At 37.3% G+C, this 10,169-nt stretch overlaps 1 long non-coding RNA gene across 1 annotated transcript; it reads right to left on the bottom strand.

The window, feature by feature from the left end:
* Window positions 1-938: 938 nt before the first annotated feature.
* Window positions 939-8,676, bottom strand: LOC136619765 (uncharacterized). Its single transcript, XR_010791021.1, has 3 exons — window positions 8,614-8,676; window positions 6,638-6,714; window positions 939-1,038 (listed from the first exon to the last, which is right to left on the bottom strand). It is a non-coding gene; the product is annotated as an uncharacterized lncRNA (long non-coding RNA).
* Window positions 8,677-10,169: the final 1,493 nt, after the last annotated feature.

The following is a 10,169-nucleotide window of genomic DNA, read 5'->3' as shown; positions in this document are numbered from 1 at the left end:
TATATCCAACTTCATAGGAAATAGCTAGCAGTTAAATGGTTAACGAGCTCAATATTATACCCTGGTATGTACAAGTAAAATGTTGAAGCTAACCCCTCCACATCTTCACAGCGCTAGCTATCAAGGGGAGGAACTTCTTATCTAAAGACTGCATTCCTGTGGTGCACATTGAAATATTAATAAAGTCTATGCTTCTTGGGTATATAGGAATTGCATGTTCACATAGCGACATACACCTGGGGCGTAAACATATGTTAATCATTAGCGTTATAACATACTAGGTCAATCATGAGTTGTTATAATGTTGGGGGGAGCGTGCATGTAATTAGAGCGTCATGGTCAATAATATTTGTATTGTAATTCCTTTGAATAAATCAGAAGAGTATTGAGGACTGACAGATAACATCAGTCAGTTCAAATACATATATCCATGCATGAAGCTTCTCATTATAACCAATCTGGAACAGATCAGTGAAATCTTCTGGAATATGATTTTTTCCCCCATAACACCCCTATATTCTTACCGATTTTCATTGATGAAGATAACACATGGAATATTGAGCACCCCTGGACATCAGACAGCATGTTTTTTCAGACCTATGATTTTTGCAAACTATTTTTATGGATGCAACATGGCCTCCTCTATGTGAATAAGCCCTACATTGAATTTCCGAAATCGCCATTCACTAATCAACACCTGGTAATTTACCCCAATGGCAAACACCAAAAGAATATGTCTTACAAAAGCACATTAAGAGAATGAAGTGATCCTTCTAAGTGATCCGTCACGAACACTTGGTTATTGAGGTTTTTCACACTTTTCACAACAATGTCATTCCAGACCTTTTGTCTTAATTGACTTTCTAAAGCTATATATTAACGTGCAGAAACATAAAACACAAATCGTAGTAAACTCTTTATTATATATACTTCAAATACATAATTTGAAGGACTCCTGTAGTCTCCTAAAGCTTCCTGTAGTTGTAGCCTTGCCCTTGACATGCGGCGTTTCTTGGAAAGGCTTCATTTCTTTTGTAACTAGAAATATAAAAGGAAAATACATGAAAGAAATAAGCAAAATATAATTTTTCTAAGTCATAAAGAAATCACAATGCAAAAATAATATCAAAATGCAAAAAATAAAAGGAGAGCAGAATAAATTACTTATGACATTGAGCTTAAAGGGGTTGTCCGAGTCACAGGACTTTAATAAAACACCTTTCGCATGCAGTTAAATAACTAACAGGAATGTACTCACCTAACCCTGCTCTTGCGCCGATGCTGGGTCCTCCGTGCCGGTGTTTATTTACAGCCTGCAGTCTTGCCTGGTTTACGAGATATCACAAGTGCTGCAGCCTATAACAGCTCAGCAATCGAGTGCTGAGCCCTGTCATTGGCTGCGGCACCTGTGATATCCCATTCAGCCCTTAAATGTTATATGCCTGGGAAGACCCATAGCAGTAGAACGGAACACAGTGGGAGCGGGGACTTTATTCCTGTTCGTTACTTTACTGCATGGGAAAGGCGTTTTGGTTAAAACCCATAACTCAAATAACCGCTTTAACAAAAAAGCTAATTTGTACATGAGTGATAATGGCAAGGCTCACACTAGGTTTAGGCACTACATTTGGCATACACGCCAGGAAATTCTTTAGACATAAATTTAACATGTCCATAGACTTCTATTAGCCAGACATATGCCAAAGGAGTCTTTTTGGCATATGACAGACCTATAGATTGGTATACCGTTCTTTTGTGTATTGAAAAGCATAGTAAATTTAGGCTGAAGCTAATTAGCATGGTTAATTTTGTGATAAGAGTTAGTGGTGCACATATGCAGTAGTATAGGAATGCAGTTGCATACAGCTGGCGCATGCTTTAGCGACCTTTCATACATACAGAATATTTCTGCAAGACGCACCTAAAAACGCAGAACATTCTGCACCAAATCCACATATATACATGCAGGATACAGAGCAGAGATCTGCAATAACAGATTAAGGGCTACTTCACATGGCTGTGTTTGTGCAAGCAAAATCTGCGTGCGCAAAACACACAGGATAGAACCCATTGATTTCAACGGTTTATTCTCATGAGCGACCTGTTCTGTTTTCCTGCATTTTGTGCAGCATAGGCCCTATAGAGATCTATGGGATGTGCGTAAATATGCAAGGGAAAGCATACAACACTGCACAAAACACAGCAAAAAGGACACATCTGGACCTCATTAGGTTAATTTGCCTTTCATTCCACAGAAAGGGCGCATGTCGCACACGCGTGTGAACTCGCCCTGCGCTCACAAAAAGTACAGTACTATGCGCAGACACGCACACAAATCTACCTCTTCATACCTTGTTCATGCGCAAATACACTGCGGCGAGCATTTTTGCGCATAAGCTCATGTGAAGGCGCCCTAAGCTGTGTCTTCAGGTGTATCTTGCGGAAATACTCCACGTGTGAAAGGTTTAGGTTTGCAGTAGATTCTATGTTATGACCAAAGTCTAATTGGCAATGCCCAAATGTACATTATGTTTTTTACCAGTAAATTCTTAAAATATTTTTTTTTTTTAAATCTTAGATCACACAAAATTCTACTTTTTATTAAACACATTTTTACATGTCATCAAAAACTCCAATTTGGCCAAAATATGTATGTCCATTTACAACTGTTTTGGATAAGAAACAAATAGTGTAAGAAAAATATTTACACATCCCACCCCACAAAAAACCCTCAAAAAGGATAGATCTACTAAAGACAAATGATTTTGTTGTTTGATATCGTAGAACACTTGTTTCACCTGAGCAGCCGTTTTGTATTCATTCACACCAGCGTACTGGCGCTCCGTATGATGCGCATTATACGGACAACTTAATCCCTATTGATTCGCATATTCAGACACACGTCTATTTTACACACATGAAAAAAACTCGCAGCATGTTCTATTTTGGTCTGTATTACAGACCCAAATAACACATTAAAGTCAATGGGACTGCGTAAATAGTAAATGCGCATGATACACGCGTATTCACTGTATTCATGCATGAAGGAAGGAGACATCTATGGGACCTTCTTGCATTTTTTGTGCACATGAAAAAAACCACAGTGAATATACTAATACACAGTGAATATGCACAATTGCGGTTCGTGAAAATGCTGCATATTTCACAGACTGAAACTGCATAAATTAGCCCTAAATGTAACTATTCTTTAATATGGTTATGGCTCTAGGCACTATGATGACGGTTCTCTCCTTCGACCTCTTTAGCACCAAGCTTCCTAACTTGGAGGGTGGCTAGGGTGCCCAGGTAGGACTGGCAGAGCTGTGCCACCACCTGTGAGCTGCTGAACAGGGCAGTATGGAGGTGCGCACCAAAGCTCACAACCCAAGATTGCACCCGCTCTCTGTGCTGGTGCCATGCCCTCTGCCAAGCACTGGCTCGGTCCTCCAGGGAAAGTGAAGTTTTGGTCCTTTTGTGCCCTGACCTAATCGTGAGCCACATAAAATGACGTAGCTGTCCGATTTCGACCAACAGGCCTTGAGTTTCAAACATGTGCTCTAGAAGCATTGCTTTTAGGGAAAATACCTCTGTAAATGAAGTAGCATAGGCGAGTACACAGAAGAGTGCTTATCATTCTATAGTATGGAACTTTAAAAACTATGTGCTACCATAAAAGCTCTATTTTATGCACAAGTCCTCAACCTAGTATTTGAGTTTGGTTGCAGATACTCCTGAAATAGTACTAATCTGCATGTAAAGGCTTAAAGTCATGACCTTAAAGTACAAAGTTTTTATGTCAAGCTATTTAACATGTCATAGACCAAATAAAACTGCCAGCCATATTGACCGTAGCAAATACCATAAATCTATTATATTATCATATATGATCATTATGAAATGGGTACTTCCTTCGAGAATGGATGTGTGAGGGTGTCTGACAGTGCTATTGACATTAATGGGTCATCAGACCACACAAAAACCAGACATTAATAACAATCTGTGGCCATTACAAATAGAGCAAAGTTTTACTTGACTCGCAATGCATTAAGATAACTTTCTGTGCCAGTTTATTTGCTGTTTCAGTTGCTGGACTAAAGGCTTTTGCTGCATTGGGCCACTTCTAGGTGAGTGCATTTTTGCTCTGTATTAGGTCCATATAAGTCTATAGGGCTAATCACATGGTTGTGTTTTTTTGCCCTTTTTTTGTAGATGCATCATGATCTAATTTTTGCATATTTGTCTCCATATTGTATTATGTATTATTTTCCATTGGGCAAATACAGATCAGTAAAAAACATGGAGGCAAGTACGGATGAAAAATTGATAACATATGGATTTATTGTCTTTTGAAACATGTCCGTAATATGGATCCGTATTAAGGACGTGTTTTTATACGCTTCGAAAACAACCTTACGATAATATCAGCTTTTATGTTAAGTTGTTGCAAAAAGTAAAGTTTAAGTTTGCTACATTTGTGGTTTTGAACAGGGAAGCTGACTTTCCTACATACAACTAGGGCTAGTTTCACATTTGTGTTGAAGGCTGTGTTCACAGAATCTGTCAAAAATAACAGACCAGAACCAGACCGCACGTATTAGAAATCTGTGGAGTCCACGGGGCGTTGTAAGTGGCCATCATATGATGGATCCAGCCCTCCATTATTTTCCGCTTTCTGTTCATATGACAGATGTGAATATATCCTAAAATTGTTTCAGTATTTTGTATCTGGATACATCCTCCACATGACAGATAAAAGAATGGTATCAGAGTACCATGGGAAAATACAAAGAAAGGTGCAGAAAATGGCTTATTTACAAGCCAAAGCCTATTCTATAAAATAGCTTATATGTAGAATCAACTGGTTTACCAAACTTTACTTTTAGGTAACAGTTATATTGGTATCATTGGTATCATTCTGAATCTGAAACATATATTGTACATGGCTATTTCACAGTGGCCTCACTACTCTGGGAATGATTAGCTGACTGAATACATTAAAAAAAACTACCATTGCAAGCCTCAATTGTGAACCAATCTGGAAGAGCATGTAATAAAAATTCAGTTAGATGCAGATTCAACTTTGGACTTGATCAAGTATATGGAACATTTTGTACATATGTTTCATTGTAGCAATTTAGTTGTGGAACATTCAGTAAGAAAGCGTTATCTAACAGTTTTATCGAGTTTTACAATGTCAAAAAATTTTTAAACTATTCCTTCAATATCTGTTTTCTTAGTGGCACCCAAAAATACATCATGCTGCTTCATTAGGTCCTGTGAAGAAAACAAAATGTAAAGATCAACTCATGGATTAGATCTCGGGACGTTGAGGTTGGTGGACAATCGACTACATAAACAATTTTCTAAATGTTAATTTATCATGGATTGAACAAAAAAAAGGTGAAAAGGGGGAAGCATTTGTATTTTAGTGGTCTTATGTGTTGGAACGATAAAAAAAAATTGAATCCAAGAACAGAAGTTTCTTCTTAGCCGTAGTATAGGATATGTTATATATATATAAATGACATTAACATAGATGCCAGAAAAAGAGCACATCTTTAAGCAATGTCCTTTTTCATTCCTCTCTTAGGATAGGTCTATGCTTACCCCAGGCAGCTTGAATTTATTTACTATTGATTTTCCAACCTCTTCTGCTGGAAGTTTGTTCCAAGCATCTACTACTCTTCTAGTAAAAAAAAAGCTTTCCTTACGTTGCTTCTACTCTTCACCCAACTCATCTTAGATTGTGCCCCCTTGGTTCGAGTGTCTAGCTTTCTAATAAAACACTTCCCTCCTGAACCTTTTTTTATACCTTGAACAGGCCCCCTTTCTTTCATCCAGGCTATATAAATTAGTTGATGAGCATTATTAGCAATCTAAGAGTCCAAGTAACATCTACAGTATACAAGATATATGGCAGAGATATTTTGGAATGAAATAGGGCCTCTGTACAGGTACCAATATGTGTGTGGGCACCCCAGCTCTCATGTGCCAGTATTATAATTCCAAAACAAACAATGCCAACATAATGCCATTTATCTGTAGTGAGAACAATCTGGCATCCTCCTAGATTACTCTCTATCCTTTGTCTACAAGTGTGTGATACATATACAATAGTCACACAGACTTCAGACATGTCCATCAAGTTCAATCTCTCCCAGATCTAGCTATTTAGCCCAGTAGAGAAAAATACAACCCCCACCTCCTATCCCGGGCAATTGTCACCAATTTTGCCTCACATGGCAAAATGCTTCACATGCTTCCTGTCTCCATAAGAGCAGTCATATCAATTTCCTTGATCAAATCAACCTATACATTCTTAACACCGTTGATACTATTAGATACAAGTGTCTGGTCCTTTTTATATTTCCTTATTGATTTTGCCATTACTACCTCTTGCGGCAGGATATTCCGTATCTCAATCGAATACATTCATGAGAACTCTGATTGACAACACATTTTTGTCATTATATGAGAGATGTAGGCTCTGTAGGGTTAATGCAGGAATGCAAAGTTTATCTATCGGAGCTGAAGAATTAGTTTCATTCTCCACGGGCATACGCAATTGACTTTTCCTATTCTCACATTACACTAACACAAGGTGAGGAGCAAGTAATACAAAAGAAAATAATGTTACCATGAAGACAGCATTTATGGTAAAGCAGCGCCTGCTCCTTGTTCTCCCCATTTTCTTAGGATACAAACATAATGTTCCTGTGAAAAGGGGAAGAGAAACGCAGCAATTTATTCCAATGGGTGGTTTTTAAGAAACTGGCAATTTAAACCGGTTGGGTGTTATTTAGTGCTATATGAAATGAAATGATCCCATTTCTCAAATGACAGTGTCTGCCAGGAGAAGTGAATAGCCTCTAAGGGTAATTGTCTCCTCATGATATTTCCATTAGACTCAATCTTGGCCTTTAATGACGTTCACTTGGCTGGGCTGAAAATACAGACAAATCAAAATACAAAACTCAGCATTTAACAAGTTAATTTCCTGGGTTCCTGGGCCCTGTGTCCTCTAGTCCTGTATTCACTGTGCTATGTGGAGAGGCTGGAGGGACAACACCACCTTGAACAAAGGCTACAACTTGTCTTATTTGTCTCAAAAGCGAGGGCTCATTAACCCCTGTGTTGCCAGCAACAGCAGATCATGAAAGGGGTTAATAGCATGAGCCACACACAAAGCCAATTACAGAGAAATAAATGGTCTGCACCGTCTTTGGATTGACATTTTAACTAGGTGAGATATAATAAAAGTATAAAGAATAATTACTAATGTCTAAGATATCTTCAAAATAACAGAATAACATATTTATACAAACAAATTATATGTATTGCATCATTTTTCTTTTAATGCAAATAGAAAGCTTTCGTCAAAAATCTAAAACAATTATATATATAGATACACACATATCTCTCTCTCTCTCTCTCTCTCTATATATATATATATGTATATATATATATATAGATTGTTTTCGTATATATTTTTGTAATACATATACACAGTTCTTACAGTACATTTCATAGTCTTTAGATTTCCTTCTCAGCTGATTATTGGTACTGTGCACTACAGAGCCCTTTCAGAGATGGATAATATAGTAAAGTTGTCATTATTTTTGTTCCTATTAGTATTTAGAATAATAATACACATTGTAATAGTATTATTTGGTTAAAGTTGTATATACGGTTTTACTTTACATTTAATATTTGCATCATTAAGTGTAAAATGACATCCTAATGATAAATACTGCTGACACCAGATTTGGCATGGAATCTATTTTTATTATTGATCAGATTATTCTCTTTTGTTTTATATCTTGTATGCCATGTTTTTTTACATGTATATTATATGAATTGACATTATACTATGTGCATAACCTGTGATCATTATTGTAGCCATTGATTTATACAGTCCTGCAAATCTTCCAGTGCATTCATTATAAGGAGAGGTGGAATTGTGTTTGTCAGCGCACATACAGAGGTGTGCAAAAACATTGCAAAACATGATCCATTCGATGTTTGGTACTGAAAACCGTAAGTAAGCTGCGTAAAACCTCTGTAAACTGTTGAAAAGAATAGCAAAAAAAATTAATTAAAATGTAGTTTTAATTTAAAAAACATTTCCAACAGCTCCTAAAGGTTTTACTCTGTTTATTGTTTTCAGTATCCAGCACCGAGTGGAGCATGTGATTCTGTTGTTTTGCACCCGTCTGTATAATGATCGTACGATTACACACTGTAGATAAGAAGCTGCTTTGACCTGCACCTTCTGGGTGAGAAGATCGAGGCGATCTGCTCGGCGGACATTAATCGGCAGTAGGTTATTATAAAGGAGCAGTTGTTGTAATATAGTCAGGAGATACATGATATAGGGCTGCTTATTTACTTTGTTATTAATAATAGTACATATGTATCCATTTTCTTTGTTACAGTGTTGTTTATTTACTTTGTTGTTATCAATGATACACTTGTATTTGTGGTTATTATGTGCAGGGAGAGCTGTGTAATGTGTATTATGGAGCTCCTTTCTCACCCTCTATTTCTTTCCGACCCTGAGAATAATTGACAATAAAGCAGAATAATGCATAGAAATAATAGGAGCAGTCCTACCTCACACACCGGCTGCCTGTGCTCTCCCATGCTGAGCTGCTGTGATGTGACTGCAATAGAGAGGATTTTCCTGGAAGGAGAGAAGGTACTTACACTCCATGAGGAGACAAGAGGTTGGTGTCATGGCAGATCCTCCATCCTTGTAATTGTTGCCGGGATCAGTCTCACTCTATGCTGTTTCCTCCACTTCATAGGTTCTTATCCATGTGCTGGCTGGCTGGTATGCTAATGCATTCTGCTACATATACACACACAAGTGTATGAGCATTATATATATATATATATATATATATATATATATATATATATACACACACGTGTAGTATCCATTTATGTGACGGCTTTGTATGTATGTTTATATGGCTGTGTATGCATGTGTGTTAGCATGAGAATTTGTCTGTGTGTATTTGTATGTATACATTTATGAATGAGTGTGATGTACATATCAATAAATAGGAATGTATATGCATGCTTTTAAAATGTGGATCTAACATATATTACATATCTGTATCTAAGTTTGTGTGCATATGGATGTACGTTATGTATGTTGATATACATGAAAGTCTAAAGGACACATTTACTATAGGTGACACATTAAAATTCTCGCATAGGTTGACGCAAATTAATTTAAGAAGAGGCAAAGAAAAGCTGGTGGCTCGGCGCAGCGCTCCAGAAGCAATCAAATTACTAGAACTACTAGGTTCAACTTCGCCTTTATTTGGCGATTTATACAACCAGCATTAAAATACAAGTTTCAGGGTGAGACGCCTTCATCAGTTCAGCTGGATTACAAAGAGTCAGGGACCTGATGAACACGAGGTCCCAACTGCCGATAAAGAATACGAGAATGGTGATGAAGGGTGCTGCAATCAGGATTGGAGAAGCAATAACTTGTACACTTCAAACCCATATGGCCTTTGCCTTTTCTGTGGGCCACTCCTATTACACCGTTTTTGCTCCATGCATTTTTTTTATTTTCCAAATCAATTTAGATATATAGGAGGAAATTTATTGAGACTGGCATTTTAAACACCGGTGTTAATATGATTTCTCCTGACATACAATGTGCCTAATAAATGAAAGTAGGTCCGACCTGGCATACATTTCTGGCACATTTTACCTGAGTTTCTTTCATAAGTTGTACTTAAATGTGTCAGCCCCCTTTTTTGGGAGGGGGTGTAGCCACACTCCTTCCCAAAAAACTCCACCCACTATTCTTTTTACGAAGGTGGCAAGGGTGAAGCAAATAGCCGCAAATTTATGTGCAAATCCCCGCTTGCGCAAAAATTTACGACTTTGTGCCAGAAACTAGCACAAGAGCTTTTAAGAATGTTCCCTATATACTACTGATTTATGCCTAAAAGAACAGATATTGAGTCTCACTAGGCATTTTGAAAAGTATCCACAAACTACAAGACATCCTGCAAAAATGAGCCTTCACATAACTATATTGACGGAACAATAAAAAAGTTATGACAGTCAGAAGATGGCGGCAGAAAAGAATTTAACTTTTTTCTGAAGATTTTGGTTTGTTTTTTTTTAAAGTAGTACAACAA

This window comes from Eleutherodactylus coqui, chromosome 3 (assembly GCF_035609145.1).
Source record: "Eleutherodactylus coqui strain aEleCoq1 chromosome 3, aEleCoq1.hap1, whole genome shotgun sequence".
Classification (NCBI taxonomy): Eukaryota; Metazoa; Chordata; class Amphibia; order Anura; family Eleutherodactylidae; genus Eleutherodactylus; species Eleutherodactylus coqui.
Note: the sequence above shows the minus strand (reverse complement) of the source record. Positions and strands in the feature narration are given on the sequence as shown.